The following is a 21,258-nucleotide window of genomic DNA, read 5'->3' as shown; positions in this document are numbered from 1 at the left end:
TTTAGAATCTTTTTTTTCAGTTTTTAGGTGGAAACTCTTGCCCCATGTTGGGTGCCATTTGTAGCTAAAGTTTTCCTGCCTGGCCCACAGTCAGGACAAATCTCTCTCACCCGCCAGTCCCACAGCCAGCCACTCAGACCCAACCAAGTAAACACAGAGTCTTATATTGGTTACAAACTGTATGGCCATGGCAGGCTTCTTGCTAACTGTTCTTACAGCTTAAATTAATCCATTTCCATTAATCTATACCTTGCCACATGGCTCGTGGCTTACCGGCATCTTCACATGCTGTTTCTCATCATGGCGGCTGGCAGTGTCTCTCTCACTCAGCCTTCCTTCCCAGCTCTATTCTCCTCCTTGTCCCGCCTATACTTCCTGCCTGGCCATGGGCCAATCAGTGATTTATTTATTGACCAATCAGCAACACATTTGACATACACACCATCCCACAGCAAAATATTCTTAAACATTTGTATTCTTTTAAAGAATTATCCAGAGTTCCAAACATTAAAACGTGTACAATGTCTCACTTTTATTTTTGAGATAGGATCTCCCTACATAGCCTTGGCTAGTCTGGAACTGGCTGTGGTCCAAGCTGACTTTGAACTCATATAGACCTACCTGTCTCTTCCTCCGGAATGCTGGGATTAAAGGCATGGGCCACCATGCTTAAAAGTAAGCATATTTCAACTTAACTCCTTTAATAAGTGTTTACTAAAAACTTGCAAAAACCAACCAGGATGTAGTGGGTAGCCATTCCAGCTTTGATCTGGAAGTTCCAACCCCCATTGAGACTTCGGCAACTGTCACGCCTACAAGGCGGGGCGAAAGGAGGCGCCTGGGGACCTGAGATCTGGATCGGCGGGCTCGCTCTCTGTTGCGGGACCTTGGACTGGAGAGGTGTACCAAGCAGAGCTCCAGAGAACACCGCTGGACTGCGATACACCTTCCCCAGACTCCGCGACCTACCTATCCCTTAATTTGTAAGTTACGCCATTAAATAAATCTCCTTTTATCTACGTGGAGTGGCCTTAATAATTTCACCAATATCTGGCGCCCAACGTGGGGCCCGAACCCACGACCCTGAGATTAAGAGTCTCATGCTCTACCGACTGAGCTAGCCGGGCAACCCATTACTCTAAGACTTGCTGCAGAACCTACAGTAGTCTAACTGAGATTTAACTATCTGAGCTTTCTCACAGTACCCAACAGAGATAACATCACCCCCTAAACAGCAGGAAGTAATTCTAAGAAAACGACGCCCCTTCTCCCTTAGGTTTCATAATTCTCAGGGTTATGGATGATGGTTATAGGGTTGGGGGTGGAAGGAAATATTAAACTCAGTATTCTAAAAAAAAAAAAAAATGAAAAGAAGAAATGGAATGGATAGGTATAAGGTATTATGGTAGATTATTATGTATACTAGTAAACAAATTTAGTAAAATAGCAGCCTTAAATAATTTGCACTGTAATTTGCACTGTTATTGATTCTTATATGTTGATACAAATGTAAACTATTTTTATATTCCTGTTTAAGATAATTTGTATATTGATACAAATACAGAACTATATTTGTTATAATGTACATATATTTCTACTCTTATTTGAAATACTTGTATATTGATACAAATGTAAATTTATGTCTGTCATACTTTATGTAGGTTCTACTTCTGTTTAGGATATTCGGTATATTGATATATATTTAAGATTATTGTCATATTGCATATCGCACTATATACTCCTACCTCTGTTATATCTTGTGTATTGTCACAATTTTGAAGTCATCGTTCTTTACCATACACTCGCTTATAGACTGTTTACCTTGTTTACGTGAAGCCTTAGTCCTTAGGTTATTTCGGTAGATAAGACTTATAGATTTATAGTCACCTATGCTTGTCATCTCTATAGTTACCTTAGTTAGGTTATCCAGATTTACAGATACATAGGTCAGATGGACAGGTAATCTTCAAACACTTCATAGACCTAGAGAATATGGCATTTAAATAACTTAGAATTCTGTTGATGTGAGACATAATTGCTCCTGGCTGCACCAATTTGATCCTGAGAGAATGTTGGGCTTCTAAGACATTTCCATTTGGAAGTTTGTCTTCTTGGCACAAAATGGCCTACTGGGCAAAGAACTGCCCTTGCCTCGACGGCTGACAGTACTAATGCAATGCTATCCTTTCTGGACAAGCGGGACACAAGGAAAGCGACCACTGTACTCTGCCAAGACAGGGTAAGATGGTCTTTCAGAATTCCTGCTTCTGAAAATGGTCTGTCAGATACTTTAGGCCTGTAGCCAATTTGAATGCACCAACAATGCTGAGAAACATTAGGTGACTGTCCAGGCTGCCAGCTGTCTCCATCTACTCTCGCAAGATTCCCGAAAGTTGCTTGCATCCATCTACCATTTCTCAGGTACCATTATATTCCTTCTCAGGTCTTTGATGGGATTGAAGACTAGCAGTTATAGTTACAACCTAGTAGATAGAACATATTAAGTATTAGATTCAGGTTCTTTAGGATAGGACACCTTTTGGAATGATCTTTGTAACATGCCATTTACCTATGCTCTATACTTCTCTGGATTATAGTATGTGTTTCTTGCTTGATATTGTTTGCATTGGTTGTAGTTCCATCTTATCTAGGTCATTATCCCTCATTATTCCTGGACTATATTTGATAACCATTCCTTTGTATATAGTCTTGTATTAGGTTAGAACTTTCTTATTTAGACAAAAAGGGGGAGATGTAGTGGGTAGCCATTCCAGCTTTGATCTGGAAGTTCCAACCCCCATTGAGACTTCGGCAACTGTCACGCCTACAAGGCGGGGCGAAAGGAGGCGCCTGGGGACCTGAGATCTGGATCGGCGGGCTCGCTCTCTGTTGCGGGACCTTGGACTGGAGAGGTGTACCAAGCAGAGCTCCAGAGAACACCTCTGGACTGCGATACACCTTCCCCAGACTCCGCGACCTACCTATCCCTTAATTTGTAAGTTACGCCATTAAATAAATCTCCTTTTATCTACGTGGAGTGGCCTTAATAATTTCACCAATACCAGGATACCAAAATATGTATATATATTTTATATATATATATATATATAAATAATAATCCTTTTCCTAAAAGAAATTATAGTATCACAAGTGATAATATTTCTGGACTGGTATATTGCATTTGCCTTCACTCACATAATTTGTTGAGCAATGTATCAGTACCTCCATTTATTCTCCACCTTGGTGGACTTGTGCCCCTGTAAACCAGGAGCCCACATCAGCCCTTCCTCTCCTGCTTCATTTGGTTACAGCAAGAAGAAAAGCTAATTAATGTGCATTTGCATCTTAGAATCTATGGAATAAGGAAGTAGAGCAAAACACCCATTTTCAGGGCATCTTTCTCTCTTTCAACTTTCTTCTTCTTCTTCTTCTTCTTCTTCTTCTTCTTCTTCTTCTTCTTCTTCTTCTTCTTCTTCTTCTTCTTCACAGCTTCTCACTGAACCTGGTGCTTACCAATTGACTAGGCTGGCAGCCCCTAAGATGTCCCTCTCTCAGCCTTCCAGCACTAAAGTGACAGGCTTCCCCCCTTTTCTTTCTGTTTTGCATTTTAAGTGGGGTGTGTATGTGTGTGTGCTCACACTGGCATAACCCTGCACACATTGCACTCACGTGGCATGTCTTTAGATCAGGGGACAACTTGTAGAAGTTGGCTCTTGCCTTCTACCATGCGGGTGTCTGGGTTCAATTTCGGGTTGTCAGGGTTAGTGGCAAGTGCCTGTGCCTTTGGCGTGACCCTGGGGATCTAACCTCAGGTGGATAAGTGCCTGTGAAGCATCTCTTCCCCATGGAGCCGGCTCCCCAGCTGAAAGAAAGTTCTTCTCTGCACCCACTCCCCTGGAGCTGAGGACCGAACCCAGGGCCTTGCGCTTACTAGGCTTTACCACTGAGCTAAATCCCTGACCCAAAAGTTCTTCTTAATTAGATGTGGCACACAAAGCCAGCCTGGCTCGCACAGTGAGACTTATTTTATTTTATTTAAGCCTTTCACTAAAACATCATTATTTTCACAAATGTAATCATCAGCCATGTGAATACATTGCAGGGATATTCATAACATTAAAGGTTGGGCACAATTTAAAGGCAGTCAATTCAGGAAAAACAAACCTTTACATTATGCTGACTATAATTAAAATTGTTAGACTGCAATGTTCTTTTCATTTTTTCTTCAGCTAGAAGTCATTTCTAAAGTTACTGGGCACTAAAAAGATTTTGAAGCCATTTTATTTATTTATTTATTTATTTATTTTTCGAGACAGGGTTTCTCTGTATAGTTTTGGTGCCTGTCCTGGATCTCGCTCAAGTGCTGGGACTAAAGGCGTGCACCACCACCACCCGGCTTGAAGCCATTTTAAAATTTAGTTTTCCATTGTGGTAAAATTTGCAGAGCATAAAACACACAAATAAACGTGTAAAATTCAATGGCATTTAGCATAACCAGAGAAGTGTGCAACCATCTCTACCATCTAGTCCCAAATATTTCACTGTCTCCCAAAGATGCCTGTACCCATCAGGCTGCTTCCAGGTCCCAGAAACAGCTACTCTTTTTATTTGTAGGTTTGCCTATTTTGGATATTTCCCATAAATAAAAATCATACAGCGTAGTATTTTACGTCTGTCTTCTTTTACCTCATTGCACGTGGCAGAGCTTTTTCCCATTGGTCCAGTGATGCTCCATTGTACAGACATCCTTGCTTCTTATATACGTGGGTTGTTATTATCTTTGGCTGTTGTGTCTAGTGCTATTATGAGAGTTCATGTTCAGGCTTTGTTTACGGACACATTTTTCAGTTCTTTGGGGGCATATGTACCTAGGAATAGAATGGCTAGAGTGTATAGTAATTCTATGTCGAACTTTTTGAGGTAATGCCAAAATGATTTCCACGGTACTTGCAACATTTCATAATTCCATTAGCAATGCATCAGGGTTTCAATTTCTCTGTGTCCTCATCATCATGATATATATTTGAGAAGTTTCCCTGGAACTCTAAAGCAACTTAGGGAAGACTAAATTATCAGAATTGTTTAAATGTCATTTTTCCCTCAACTCGGAATTATGGAGCTGTTACTCTCGATCAGTGTTTCCCCGTCTATACTGAGAACAACTCCATTTCCCCTATCTGTACTGAGAACAGTGCAGGACACTTGTTCATTCTGCAGTCACACAGGTTTATCCTTACAGCTAGTTTTACCATGCACTTCTCTCCCCCCACCACACTGGAACAAGACACAGGCATCTACAAAGTCCATGCCTGAGAACCTCACAATTGAGCTAGAACCACCACCACCACCACCACCACCACCAACAACAACAACAACAACAACAACAATCCCATACTGTTTTAAGTAAGTTTACAGCTTTGTGTTGGACCACACCCATAGCTGCTGTGGACTACCTAAAATTCTTATCTCTTTCTGTACTCTCTAAAGAGACTTTCCACGCCACACCCTTAGCATGGCAATCATAAATTCTCTATGCTGGATTCCTTCCTCCTCTGCTAGTTCCCAATCCATCTCCATCCTGTTAGGGAATCTGGCATCATTCTGTGTCTTACCAGGCATCTTGCGATCCTGTGTGACAGAGGAATATTGCCGTGTGGTAGAAAAATGTTTGTTCCAGTCCTATCCTCGCCCCGAGCTTCGTGTTTTCTAGGTTTTCCTATTGAATTCCCGGTATGTGCATGGTACCAAAGTCCAGTGAACAAATCAGTCCACCTAACTGTCCAGTCTAACCTCTGGCAGGGGCATGTCTCATTTGCTGCCTTCCAGTGATCTTGAATATCCACTTCAACTGAAGATAATTCTGTAGACAGGGAATTGTAAAGACTTGAATGTGAAGTGCATCTGTGTGTACTATTTTCATTTTTCTGATATGGATGGGACCATTAGCTTAGAGTGCATAAATCCAAAACAGTAGAGACTTGGTCTCCCACCCACATCTAAAGGGCACGACCTGTGTTTAGAGATGTTTCTCATCTCTCAGTGCTTATACACACTGAAAAAAAAAAAAAAAGTTTTGAAATGTAATTAGTCGTCACTGCCACCAGAGGGCAGACCTCAGCAGCCTGAGACCTGGTGCCCGGGACGCAGTCTCAACACCTCATTACATTTCTGGGAACCTCCAGGGGGCGCTGCAGCTCACGTCAGTTGCCAAAGGAAACAGTCACCAGCTGCTGGCCTCTGGCAGTTGCTGTGGTTCCTCACTCCAAGCTGGTGGTGGGAGGAGTTCCTCATTTAAGAGGCGGAGGGAGGGAAGGGCACGCTGCTGTCTTCCTCAAAACACTACCCTGCTGCAGACATCCGGGAGGTTTCTTTTTTGGAATTAAATTCGATAATCTGAATTTATCATGGTACAAAAAAATATAAAATAAAAAAAAAATATGTTAAAGCTTTCCAGTGGCAGTGTACGCGTCTGAGCATGGAACTTAAAAGAATATATAGCCACGGTCTGGGGACAAGGCTGAGTGACCCATCAGGGGAAATTTTATCGCTGTGAGTCAGTGTCTGCAGGGACAGCAAGAGATTGTAACTCTGACAGATCTGATACCAACTCTGGGATTCTTTTAGAATTCTGACACGTCCGGTTTTATCCTCAATCCTGCGAGAGAGATTCAACCACTATCCTTACTTTTAAACTATTTTTAAGGCCTCTTGTTTTCCTTCACTTAATAATTTTAAAATATAAAGTAAAACTATGCTACAAACACGAAATGCTGCTAAATGCCTTTTCTTAGGAAGCGAGACTTGGGCTGGAGAGACGGTTGGCCATTAAAGGCTAGGCTCATAACCAAAAATACAGGAAGCGAGCTTCCCAGCTCTGCCCTTCACACATTGTCCCTGGTTCTACATTTCAGAGGCAGACACTGGGGACGATTAGCTGATGTGTGAATTATATTATTTCTTGGCCTATCATGTCTCTATGCAAGCTATTCTGTCATAGTAGATGAGGCTATTTAACTGGGTGTGTGTGTTTTTAATTACTGTTTGTTTTTGTTTTTGTTTTGTTTTACTCTCTAGCTCAGGCTGGCTTTACACTTTGTAACCTAGGCTCTCCTTGAACTGGCGGTACTCATTCCCCTCAAACTCCCCAGGACTGGGGTTACACAACATCCCCTCAAGGGCTTAAGTCTTTTGAGGAAGTCTCTGTGTTCCTTGTCTTGAAAACAAGAAAACCACAGCTGGCAAAGTTCAAAGTCGCACAGTGAACCCCCTGACAGAGGAGAAAACACCACAAAATGGCTAGTCATCTTTCAGGGCTGTTGCCAGTTAGTGTTCTAGTATCAAAAGATGTGATAATACTCCTCAGAAGAGGGTAGGCAGATAAAAGACAGAGTGCCCACTTACATTTGGCTTTCAGGCAAAGAGCAAATACCCTTTAATCACACCTGAAATGTTAGACAGAACATGCATATTTTTCTCCACCCCGATTGACAATTGTAGAGGAAGAGATTTCTTTCCTTGCCCATCACTAGATTCGTAGCTGAAAGTTATAACAAGAGAAGATTAACAAGAGAACAGCGTAACAAGTTCATTTGAAATAAGCTTTTTGCAACATGGGAGACCAGAAAGAAAGGTCCAAAGAATGTGAGAAACTGCATTTATGCACGTGTGTGTGTGTGTGTGTGTGTGTGTGTGTGTGTGTGTGTGAAGTCAACTCTGAGTGTCCTCCTCTATCACACTCTACTTTACTTTCTTAAGACAGGATCTCTTCAGCAAACCCGGAACTTGCTGTGTAGCCCAGACTACCTGATCAGGAAGCCCCTGTTAGCCTCCGGTTACAGATACAGGAGATCCGAACTCAGATCTTCAGTCTTGCACATTAATTGCTTTATCCACTGAGCCATCTCCCAGGGACTGAGATGCTATAATCTTATGAACACTTATGCAGAAATATGACTGATCAAAAGGGTGTGATCTGATGGTGATGGACTGGGGGACCTCAGATTCTTCTCGATGGCCCTGGGTCTTTAGAGAGAAAGGTGTTCTTTTCTTCCAGTGTCGGAAGGGCGTCTAGCAATTGAGGGCCTTAAGATCTGTTTCACAGTAGAAGGGGTGGGGGTGGGGAAGATTTTCCTGCATATATTAGTTGCTTTATCATTGCTGTGACCCAACGCCTGCAGGAAATAAGGGAGGAGGGTCTGTTTTGCCTCATAGTGTCATAGGGCCCAGTCCATAGTTATTGTCCCCATCATAACATCAAATGCTCAAGCAGAACCTCATGTCCCAGGAGTAGAGGCCAGATGTGTACATCACAGACGCAGCTAGTACATACACGGACTGTGAGTGGTGGCTCAGACTTTTAGTCCTGGCACTTGGAGGGCAGAGGCAAGCAGACGTCTATGAGTTTGGGTCCAGTGTGGTCAACATGGCAAGTTTAGGGTTATACAGTAAGCACCCTCCCTTTCTACACACACACACACACACACACACACACACACACACACACACACACACACTACCAGGGATCAATACCCCCAGTGACATACTTTTCTAGCTGGTCCCCACCCCTTAAGCTTCCACCTCTCAAAACAGTGCCAATATTTAGGGGCTGAGCGCTCAAATCATGAGTTTATACAGGACACTTCTGAGTCAAACCATTTCTGCCTCCAGCCGGGTGGTGGTGGTGCACACCTTTAATCCCAGCACTCGGGAGGCAGAGCCAGGTGGATCTCTGTGAGTTCAAGGCCAGCCTGGTCTACAGAGCGAGATCCAGGAAAGGCGCAAAGCTACACAGAGAAACCCTGTCTCGAAAAAAAAAAAAAAAAAAAAAAAAAAAAAAAAAAAAAAACACCCCAAAAAACAAAGAAACAAACAAAACAAAAACAAACAAAAAGCCAAAACAAAACAAACCCACCCACCAAGCAACCAAACAACCCCCCCCCAACAAAAACCATTTCTGCCTCTTTCTTAGCACTAAGATACTATTTTTTGTCCTTACACCCTGCACCTCATCCCAATCCTACCTTAAACTATGAACCTGAGAGTACTCATGTTGCTCTTAAAATTCTAGATGGAGGTACAGTGTAGGTCTGGGATTAATTCACGATGGAGAGAGATTCCTGAGAAAGGCAATGGTTTCCAAAACATATGCAACAGACAAAACTAAGACAATCCTACAGACACATCAAGGGAGATCACAAAGGAGAACAAGTGAGTTGGTAAGGTGGGATTCTGGAGAGTGGTTGTCTGGTGTGTTGGGGTTAGGTCAGGAGATATGGGGACTTTGAAGGTATGAGTAAGAGGAGAGTGGATGAAGTGGGACTTATTCTCTGTGGATGTGGTATATTTCCATACATTCTTTATGTATACATTTTGTTGAAAATGAAAAGTATAATGGGGCTGGTGAGGTTGCTCCGTAGGGGAAGGTGCTTGCCGCCAACTCGGACAATCTGAGTTCAATCCCCGGTGGAAGGAGAGAAGTGACTCCCAAAAGTCACCCTCTGTCCTCCACCCACACGGTCTCCCACCAACACACACATTCAAATAAACAAGCAAGACTATTAACAAGCACCCCCAGATCCTGGAACAAGACAAACATAGGGAATCCTGACTCTGGCCTATGGGTCTCCAGTTTCTGCGTCGATAGAGTGGGAATAATAATGTATAATTGGTAGCACCCTTGTGTGCTTTAAAAAGAAGTGTAGATACCAGTGTAGGGTGTGCCAGAGTCTGTAGGAAATGTTATTGACCTGGTCTCTAGGGGTGAAGCAGAGAGTGCATTGGACTCCTGCATTCTATTAAATAAAATGTGGCCAGGCATTTTTGCTTCTGTTGGCTGTGTTTTTATACCCACATCTGTCTTTCATTAGTGTGTATTGAAACTGTGGAGGAAATCACATGAAATTTTACATAATTTGAATGTTAAAAATAAACTCCTGCCCTTTAAGAAAGCAATTTTGAGCAAGCGAGTGACACTCGTAGAGAGGAATGCTCGAACGGAAAATCAAGCTGCCACTAACATCATATCTAGCTTTATTTACTTATTTACTTATTTATTTATTTATTTATTTATTTATTTATTTATTTATTTATAATTTTATAATTAATTTAATTTTACATACCAGCCACAGATTCCCCTGTCCTCCCTCCTCCCGCCCTTCCCCCAATATACCCCCCATTCCCACCTCCTCCAAGGTAAGGACTCCCCTGGGGATTCAGCTCAGCCTGGTGGATTCAGTTGAGGCAGGTCCGGTCTCTTCCTCCCTTCACCTAAGCTGAGCAAAGTGTCCCAGCATAGGCCCCAGGCTCCAAACAGCCAGCTCATGCACTAAGCATATCTAGCTTTGAAGCTTGGGAAACACACAGAGAAATCAATGAAGAAAAGTTTCCTGATTGGAGCAGGTGACTGTTTGCCATCAACATGTAAAGATGCAAATTCTTTTCTCTAGTACATTCTCAGAAACCCCACTAGCCAAACTCTTATTTATTTATTTATTGCATTTTCTCGTGTGTCCTTTAAAAAACATTTATATATTTCTACGTGTGTGTTCATGTGTGGTCAGAAAACAAGTTGCAGGAGTCCTTTTTCCCCCTTCTATTGTGTGAGTTCCAGGGGTGGAACCCAAGTTGCCATGCTTGGGGGTAAGCACCTTTAGTCCAAAGGTGCAATTGGCTGACCGCAGTGTAGACTCCGTATTTCCTAAGCTCCTGAGTGTGGCGGTACACTCCCGCAAACCCAGAAGGAGGGATGTGTGGAGGATGGCAAAACCATGTCTGAAGAAGAAAAGTAAAGAAAAAATGCCAACAAAACTGATATCAAAACCCACCCCTGGGCTGCAGAGGTGGCTTCACGGTGAAGAGTTCTTGTTCTAACTCAGGTGCAGTTGCCCACACCCACATAGCAGCACCCACATAGCAGCTCACAATGTCCTGTAACTGCAGAACTGCAGATCCAGGGGATCTGATACCTTCTTCTGACCTCCACAGGCACCAGACACGCAGGCATTGCATATTCATGCAGGCAAGACACTCAAACACAATAAACATAAAAATCAATACATCTTACCCCCCCCATCACAGCAAAACAAAAGATCAATTATTATTGACTCAAGAATTGAAGTCGTGATTGAATACTACAAATAAACTCTACGTAAGTCACCACGCCGAGTCAGAGGAAAGTAAAAATTTCTGCAGAAATTTATTTTGTATACGACTAGCATCAAGAGTTATCATGCCTGAGGTGTATGTTCAAGCTCACAAGTAGCCTAATAAACATAAATCAAAATAATATAGACAGATAATTTTACCCTAAAATATGCACACATAGTGTTGTTCAAGGCATAGTGAAGTGGGTACCTTAGTCCTGTGTCAGTAGACTATAACCTGGAATGGCCTTCTGGAAAGCCGGTGGTTACCAGGTGCTAGAGCTCTAAACACACTCTAATCATTCAGTGTTGTGTTTCTGTAGGATGAGTTCTTAGGACACCTCAGAGACCTGGCCTCAGATAATAGGAAACTACTGTCATGCCGGCTTCATAGGCCGGGGCCCAAGTTCACAGTGTAAGTGTGGATGGATATTCATCTTGTGTTTCTTTCCTTCCCCCCCCCCCAACTTCATATATGTGTGTTGTATGTATGTATATGCATGTTTGCATGTGGGTAGGTGCACGTGTATGGGGCTGCACATATATGTGTGTGAGCCTGCCCAAATGTGGAGGCCTGAGGTTAATGTCAGTATCATTTTGGATCACTCTTCTGCCTTACTTGTTGAAGCAGGGGATCTTAATCAAATGCAGGGCTCACTGATATGGCTAGTCTTGCTCTCCAGATTGCTCTGGGAATCCCTGTTTCCAGTTTCCAAGGAGGCTGGAATTACAGGCAGGCTGTAATTCCACCCACCTGACATTTACTTGGGTCTAGAGATTTGAACCCTGGTCCTTCTGCTATCATTGCAAACTCTTTAGCCTCTGACCAATTCCCCCAGCCTTCTTGTTTTGTTGTTTATGCAGCCCTGGGGTTGGACCAGAACAAGAACATGCTGGGCAAGGGCCCTACCACTGATCTCTATCCTCCAGTCTTCTTGTTTTAGTTTGAGACAAGATTTCACCAAGTTGCCCAGGCTGGCCTCGAATTTGTGATCCTTCTGTCTCAACCTCCATAGTAGCTGGGATTCTACCAGGAGGCAGGCCTTTCTGCTAACCATGAAAAAGTGAGATATCTGAATGTCCATCAACAAGGAATGAGAAAATAACTGACAAGAACCCATACCGTGGAAGACACATCTGTTAAAAATATGTTTCCAGAGATCTGAATAAAAGCAGAAAGTGCTCAAAATGCAGAGCAGGTTTACATTAATGAAAAAAGGTGTATACAAGTGGTACAAAATTATCTGAACTCTGCGAAATGTCTTATAAAAACAATGGAACAAAATAAACCAAATGATTAACAATTGTGAGCCAGTGAAGCACTCAGTGGGCAAAGGGCACCTGTCGCCAAGCCTGGAGACCTGTGTTCCATCCCTGGGCCTCACATGGTGGGAGGAGAGGACTGATTCCTGGAGGCTGTCTTCTGATCTCCACACCATGCCGTGGAATGTGCAAGCATGTATAAGCATGTTCTTTCTCAACATACACACACACACACACTGAATAAATGTAATATAAAATTGAAAAAGAAAAAGAGCCGGGCAGTGGTGGCGCACGCCTTTAATCCCAGCACTTGGGAGGCAGAGCCAGGCGGATCTCTGTGAGTTCGAGGCCAGCCTGGGCTACCAAGTGAGTTCCAGGAAAAGGCGCAAAACTACACAGAGAAACCCTGTCTCGAAAAACCAAAAAAAAAAAAAAAAAAAAAAAAAAAAAAGGAAAAGAAAAAGAAAAGAAGTATTAACAAGTTGAGCTCTTTTAGACTGGGATTTTAAGGGATTTTTAATTTTTTTACTTTCTTTTTGTGTGTGTCTCTATTTTCCATAATGAACACAATTACCCTCATAATAGTAAAAAAAATAAATGTAGGCTGCTGCCTAGGAATTCTTAAATGTTATTTCCTGTGTTGGTTATCCACAGACTGACTTATGTGCAAGGAAGAAAGGAATGCAATGATATCCTTGTGATGAACCATTTCATCTCTTCAGAGTTCAGAAAGTGTGGCTTACATCACTACAAAATTGCAGACTTTCACTGTATTTAGAAACTCCAGTTGCCTGAGTTAAATAAACAAAAATCATGTTTTGCATATTTGTATGTGAAATGTGTGAAAGCCTACACCCTTAGGAGAGCATGTAATTTGCAGTGTCTATTATTTTTATGTTATTAAACCCATCTTTGTTAATAAGATCTATAATTATTAGGCAGAAAGCATAATGAAGTTGGCTGGTTACAATGGAGGCCAAAGCCAAGTTTTTCCAAGTGTCTGATGTTTCCTGGTGACAGCCATTGATTAGAGTTCTGCTATTTTAAAGTAATTTTACAGAAAAAGGAATGCTTACAGAACATTAATAGATGAGTTTATATTGCTTAAAAGTTTTATAGTTCTTCATTTTGGCATTCCTTCAGGTTTTTTGAGGTGAACATTAGTTACTTCTCTTTTTTCTTTTTGTTTTGAGCCAGGGTCTCACTATGCAGCTCTGACTAGTCTGGAACTTGCTATGTAGACCAGGTTAGCCTCTAATTTATAGAGATCTTTGTACACTGTAAATATGTATTATTCTCATTGTTAATAAAAAGCTGATTGGCCCATGGCTAGGCAGGATTTTCAGGGCACAGAGAATGCTGGGAAGAAAGGCAGAGTTAGAGGAGTTGCTAGCCAGATGGAAAGGAAGCAGGACATGCAGGAGAAGTAAAAGCTACAAGTCTTGGGGCAGCACATGGATTAATAGAATGAGTTTATTTAAGTTGTAAGAGCTACTTAGTAATAAGCCCAAGCTATCAACTGGGCATTTATAATTAACAATAAGTCTCTGAGTGGTTATTTGGGAAGTGGCCTGCAGAACAGAGCTGATCATGGAACACAGAAAAACTCCACCTACATTGTTTCTTTTCTTAAATTATTAGTGCATATGTATAGGAGAGAGTGTATGCTAGTGTGTATGTGAGTGTGTGTATGAGAATGTGTGTGAGTGTGTATGTATGAGTATGTATATGTGAGTGTGCATATGTGTGTGTGTGTGTGTGTGTGATTGTAGATGGGGTTTTAAGTTTACATGGACAAATCTTGACATAGGCTATTTAAGAGTCTCTAAAACAACAAGTTTAGATTAATAAAGCCCAATGGCCAGGCTGGACAGCCACACTTGAGGGGAATATCACAGCTACTGACTTCCCAAGGTGGGTTTTCAGTATATGACATTTACTATTTGAAACACCAACTGACAGTTTAATATTGATTAGAAATGTTCTAAGGCCAGCGTGTTTATACATCTGCTCCTATCATCATTTCATCCTAGAATTACCACACATTAGAAAGGAAATATTTAAATTAGTTCTCTAAGTTACTTGAAAATCTTTTGGATTTAGCTAACATGAAGTGGGTTGAGTGTTGTTCTATGTTGGACCTTATGTGGAGCTTAGTAAGAACAGTCCCTGATTTTATGATAGTGTGAAAGCATCAAAAGCAATATACACCAGGCTTCCAATTTTGAACTTGGATCTCTCCTAGGCCCAGTGAAACACTCTTGTATTGTTCTGGGCAGCAGTAGCTTCCAGTCTCTAAGGGGAAACAGTTGACACTGGACAGTGTCCTGAGCTGGGATGTTCAGTAGACAAGTGCAATGAATTTCTTTTTAGTTATGCCTGTGTGTGCATACATCTATGTAGATGTGTGTGTTCACGTGTGTGCAGGTGCACACATGTCTGATGAGGCTAGAGGACAACCTCAGGTGTCATCCTTAGGAATGCCATCCACCTTCTCTGAGACAGGATCTCTTGTTGGCCTGGACCTCATCACTTAGGCTAGGCTGGCTAGCCAGTGAGCCCCAGGGATCTATCTGTTGCTCTCTCCCCAGAGCTGGGATTCCAAGCCCATGTTACTGTGCCCTGCATTTTTATATGGGTCCTCATGCTTGTGAGCCACACACTTTAACCCTGAGCTGTTCTCCCAGGACCACAGGTAAATTCATTTTCTTTCTTCTTTTCCTTTCTTGTTTGTTAAAACCACACTTTATGCACAGTAATGTAATTTGTATGTTAAATAACACCCAACAGAATGTTTTGATGTAGGTTTGTGTGGGTGGGGAGGTGGGGTAGTATTAAGACAGGGTTTCTCTGTGTAGCCCTGGCTGGTCTGGAACTCCTCTGTAGACCAGGCTGGCCTCGAATTCAGACATCTGCCTGCCTCTGCCTCCCGAGTGCAGAAGGCTGAGTTCTGGGATTAACTGTGTACGCCATCACTCCTGGTTTTGGTATAGTTTTAAACGGGGAAAAAAAGAGAAAAATTTCAAGTTACAGAGCCCTTTCCCTCAGAACAAATATGAGAAAAAAATTCACTTTTTCTTAGTGTGAAGGTCATTTGTATCTAATTCTTAGTATATTACTGGTCAGTTAAATTGACTTTAATAACTTATTTCCTATAATGTATTAGAGAATATCAAAATATTATTAGTTTGCCATGTGATCAGCACAAAATGGTTAATGAGACAATTTACACACTGTTTTGATACCAAGTCTTGAACCTGGCACACCCAGTGTGGTGGTTTGGAGGAGAACTGCCCCCCATAGACTCAGGAATTTGGACGCCTGGTCCCCACTTAGTGGCACTGTTTGGGAAGGTGGTGCAGCCTTGTGATAGGTGCATGTCCCTGGGGGCAGGCTTTGAAAATTCATAGCCTCAACTCGCTTCCTGTTCGCTCTCTTGGCTTCTTGTATACTAAATGTGATCAGTTGGCTTCCCGATCTAGCTCTCTGCTGCCATGCCTACCTGGCCATGATGGGACTCTTCCTCTGGAACCATAAGCCAAAATACACTTATTCTTCTATAAGTTGAATTGGTCATGGTTTTCTCATAACAGTAGAAAATAACTAATATCTCCCAGAGTTGTTGTTCATTTTTTGGCTTCTTTACTCTTTTGGGGAGCCTGCCACCCAGCTCCCAAATAAATCACACATGGAGGCTTATTATTACTTATGAATGCCCGACCTGTGCTTGGCTTGTTTCTAGCCATCTTTTCTTAACTTAAATTATCCCATCTACCTTTTGCCTCTGGGCTTTTCCCATTCTCGTAATTCTGTAAATCTTACTCTTACTCTGTGGTTTGCTGGTTGTGTAGCTGGGTGGCTGGCCCCTGGAGTCCTTCTTCTTCTCTGGCCTTCTCGCTCTCTTGACCCAGATTTCTCCCTCTATATATTCTTTCTGCCTGCCAGCCCGCCTATTCTTTCTCTTGCCTTGCTATTGGCCAATTCTTTATTAGACCATCAGGTGTTTTAGACGGGCACAGTAACACAGCTTCACGGAGTTAAGCAAATGCAACATAAACAAAAGTAACACACCTGCTGTGGGATGTCTTTCTGTACACTGTGAATATGTGTTGCTCTGATTGGTTGATAAATAAAGCCGTTTTGGCCTATGACAAGGAAGTTTACAGCCAGGTGGGAAATCCAAGCAGAGATAAAGAGAGAATAATATAATATAAGCTGACCCATAGGCCATACAGTTTGTAAGTAATATAAGCCCCTGTGTGTTTACTTGGGACCAAATGGATGCTGGCCATGGGTGGGAGAGATTCCAACTGGTCAGGACCAGAGAAACTTCCGGCTACACACACCTTAAATATTCTACTACACCCAGTTTAAACAAGCCCTCAGCAAATGTATGTAGCCAGAGGCTGGGCTAATTTAGCAGTGTAGTTCTGTAACTTTATCTAAATGGAATTATGAAGAATGCAATCTCTTTTTGTCCGGCTTCTTGTTTCCTATACCATAACAGTATTGAAGTGTATCTGTGCTGTAGCCTGTGTTGGGAGTGCCTTACCTTTACTGCTGAGTGGCATTCTCTTATCTGATAGGCAGATTTCTCTATTCTTTTCCTGCTTATGGACATCTGTTTTTTTTTCCTGCAAGGCTTTGGCTATCATAAATAAATCTGCTATGAATATTTATGCCTAGGTCTTTGTGCAGATGTATGTTTTCACTTCTCATAGAAAAACACGTAAGGAGGGAATGGTTGGGTCATCCCATGTATGTTTAGCTTTCCACAACAGTGTCAAGCTTTTCCAAAGCAGCTGTACCTTTAACATTCCCGCTAGCACTGGAAGAGAGTGCTTCATGCCCCCTTAATACTTGATACTGTTAGCTTTTTACATTCTAATTATGTGTGTGTGTGTGTGTGTGTGTGTGTGTGTGTGTGTGTGTGTGTAGCTTAGAGGACACACTTGCCAGAGTCCATTCTCCCCTTTCCCCACGTGGGTCCTGGGAATTGATCTCAGGTCATTAGGCAGCAATCACTATTGAGCCATCTTGCCAGCCCATCTTTTTAGTTATTAGTCATTTTAGTAGATGTGTAGTGAGATTTTGATTTTAATTTTCTTCCTAGTGACTAATTACACTAACTGCATACCTTTCATGGATCACTTCAGTGTGTCTGCACCAATCATTTGCCATTTCATGAAGGTGCTTATCATCTTGTAGGAATTATTTATCTATGCTGGACACTAGAAAAAATATTTTCTTCCAGTCCTTTTATAGTTATGATTTTCTATGTGTTAAGACCCATAAAATATTTAGATAATATTATACTTTAGTAATTTAAAATATATTTAAGTAATCTTTGCAAAACCCAGGCCTCAAACTCACTACATGTCCTAGGCTGGTCTTGAACTCACAATCCTCCCATCTAAGCTGAGCTCACAGCTATGTAAATTTGTCCTATGAATTCTTCTGGAAATCAAAAAAATTTTTTATTGTTGTGTGTATGTGTGTGAATGTGGGCATGTGGAGGTCATGGCATGATTATGGAGGTCAGAGGACAACTTTCAGGTGCTGTGGGATGTTCTGTATGGCAAATGTGTTGCTAATTAGTCAATAAATAAAACACTGATTGGCCATTGGCTAGGCAGGAAGTGTAGGCGGGACAAGGAGGAGAATAAAGCTGGGAAGTGGAAGGCTGAGTCAGAGAGACACTGCCAGCCGCCATGATGACAAACAGCATGTGAAGATGCCGGTAAGCCATGAGCCACATGGCAAGGTATAGATTTATAGAAATGGATTAATTTAAGATATAAGAACAGTTAGCAAGAAGCCTGCCATGGCCATACAGTTTGTAAGCAATATAAGTCTCTGTGTTTACTTGGTTGGGTTTGAGTGGCTGTGGGGCTGGGAGGTGAGAGACATTTATCCTGGCTGTGGGTCAGGCAGGAAAACTCTAGCTACATTCAGGAGTTGACTCTTGCCTTCCACCTTATTGAGGCAGGCTCTTTATTGTTGTTTCTATGCTACAAGTAAAGGTACTTGCTGCCAATCCTGATGATCTGAATTAAATCCTGGAGACCTACATGGTGGAACTCCACACGTATGACATAGCATGTTATCTTAGAGTTTCTATTGCTGTGATAAAACACCAAGACCAAAAGCAAGTTGGGGAGGAAAGGCTTTATTTTGCTTACACTTCCACATCACAGTCCATCATGGAAGGAAGTCAGGACAGGAACTCAAGCAGGACAGGAAGTTAGGGGCAGGAGCTGATGCAGAGGCCTGGTGGGGTGCTGCTTACTGGCTTGCTCACCATGGCTTGCTTAAAGGGGGCATTATAAAAGGATAGAGGTGTCAGTTCTCCAAGAAGACATAACAGTCTTTAATGTGTATGATCCTAATAACAGGGCCAAAACATTGAAGCAAAAAGAATAGAACTACAAGAAGAAACAGATCATCCACTAATTAAAACCAGAGAGTTCAATATGTTTCTATCAGTAATTAACAAATAAAGCCATCAGAAGACAAAAGAAAAAATGATGTTCTATAAAACTCAGTGAGACATTAGTCAATTATTGTAGTTTAATAGGTGGCAGAAAGTTTATTATGTATTCCCCACTGCATTGTAGAGAATATTTAAAAGTCATGTATTCAAAACTGAAATTCAATAAAACCAGTGACTTTGACTTTTACTGCATCACCAAGGACATTGTTAATTTTAACTGTTCTTTTTCTTTATCACCTGGCAAAATGTGATGGCGAAGAATGCAGTAACTGCATGAGGAGCTGGATGGACCTGCCTGGATTTGTGTTAGGATAGTTTCTGCTTCGCTCACTTTGCTTCTCACTATCACGACCAGTGTCGACTCAGGGTAAAAGGCAAGAGATGTCTTAGTATTAGTATGGACATTTTGACCTTGAGAACCTTGTAAAAGTTTCAGGGGCAGCTCCCTACCCCAACTTGGAGGGTCTATGGCTCATACTCTAAGAAGGACCTTGACTGCATATGACCTGATTTCCTGGGAGGCATCTCTGAGAAAGAGGGAGGTTTAGCTGAGGCTTAGTGGACACCTGTGTAAGGTGGTCTTAACTAGAGTAAAAGTCTAAGCGTGAGCAGCAGGCTTCCTTCCTCAATTTTGCTTAAGTAAAAGGTGCAAAACCTAGGCAGGAGGTGGAACTCAGATAGCAAGAGCTAGAGAGGGCTCTGTGTGCATGGAAGCAGAGAAGCCTTTCTCCTCCTGTTGCTCAAAGAGGTGTATAGCATACGATTATTATTGCCTATTAGCTCTAACACCCTGAAAACAATATGCTGAGTGAATTTTGGAGGCTCACACTGAGTACAGGGCTGCCAATTAGACAACTGTGCGTGTCAAGGTAAGGAGATGGTTTAATAGAGCAGGTGGTCAACTAATTAAACACTCAAACCACCATCCATTCATTCAGTCGGAATATTCTATCTGGTGCTGCGTTTGCTCAGGAGACACAACTTTATATCACCTTTAATGATGGATGTCGATGAGGACAATCAAAAAGAAAGCATTCTTGAGGAGCATCAGACTTGTGTTGGTGTTGCCCGTGTCCAAACACAAATCCCCATGCTCTCTGCTCTGGTTAATCAGCTCTGAATAGTTAGGGTTGTAGGAGCAGAGAGCGTGGTTTTGGAAGATGTGCTTAAATGTTTATTGAAAGCATCTAACTGCTGTATGACTGTATGACCTAAGGTCCTAGAATTGACATTTAGGGATTATGATGTGTCTGTCTGTGTGCATACCTATGTGTGTGTTTGTGTCCACATGTAGTCTTGTTTTGTACATGTTAACATTGACCTTTGCTGCCACTTCCTATGCAAAATCTCCGTCAACTGTTGTCTGGATTTGGGCAAAGACTCTTAATTAGACTATTTCCTTCTTACCCCCTTCAACCCATTTTATACACAGTGGCCACAGTGACTTTTGAAACATATAAATGAGATCATCTGTCCAGCATCTGGAACTTGTGGCATCATATGCTCTCCAATGTGCTTGGGTAGACTCCTAGATCCTTGCTACATGTAATATATGTGGCTTCTCTCTTGGGCTAGCTCTACTTGGTGCCTGCACTGATGTTCCTGACATCACCTTTACAGCTTCATGCACAGCTCTCCCAGGAGATCCATACAGAGCATCTGATCTTGCTGCACATTGCCTGGCCTCTTAGAATTTTTCCTGGAACCTTGGCGCAAGACTCAATGACCTGAGGATGCTTGCATTCTGAATGCCTATGCAATCAGCATCACATAGACAATACTAAGCCCTGCTACCATCTTGAGACATAGCCTGGCCCCTTTCTAATCACAGCTGTAGTAGCCACTGAATTCCAGCATGGCTAAACCTGAGGAAGCATTTGCTTACTGATCGACGAGCCCTCAGGGATCTGCCTCAGCTCTCTGTCTCCCTTGCTCTCAGATTACAAGCGTATGCCACTGTGCTTGGCTATTTCTTTTTATGTAGATTCTGAGGATCAGATTCAGGTCCTCACGTTTGCGCAGCTGATGCTCCACTGACGAGCTATCTTTCCATCCCTTCTCACTGGCACTCACAAAGTTGTAGTCACAGATGCTGTTACACTGGGAATTAGGTTAGAGCGAACCTGTCCGTCTTGTGTCCCATGGGTTGCATGAATCCAACATTATCTATGAATGTAGTCCGACATGTTTGTAGATGAGAAAGTCACATTGCAATGTCAAAAGTGTGGACATTCCTGATTTAGAGTCATCATTTTGAAGTCAGTTCTCCTCCTTCTCTTTCTCCACCCATTCTATCTCCTCCTCTCCTCCCTCTTCCTCCCCTTCCCTCCTTTCTCTTCCTTTCCTCTCCTCTGTTTTTCT

General features: G+C 42.2%; 1 non-coding gene across 1 annotated transcript; it reads right to left on the bottom strand.

Moving 5' to 3' along the window:
- Positions 1 to 1,054: 1,054 nt before the first annotated feature.
- Positions 1,055 to 1,127, bottom strand: Trnak-cuu (transfer RNA lysine (anticodon CUU)). Its single transcript has one exon. It is a non-coding gene; the product is annotated as a tRNA-Lys (tRNA).
- Positions 1,128 to 21,258: the final 20,131 nt, after the last annotated feature.

Source organism: Peromyscus californicus, unplaced genomic scaffold (assembly GCF_007827085.1).
Source record: "Peromyscus californicus insignis strain IS unplaced genomic scaffold, ASM782708v3 Scaffold_8__1_contigs__length_139910024, whole genome shotgun sequence".
NCBI lineage: Eukaryota > Metazoa > Chordata > Mammalia > Rodentia > Cricetidae > Peromyscus > Peromyscus californicus.
This window is presented reverse-complemented; position numbering and strand designations above follow the sequence as displayed.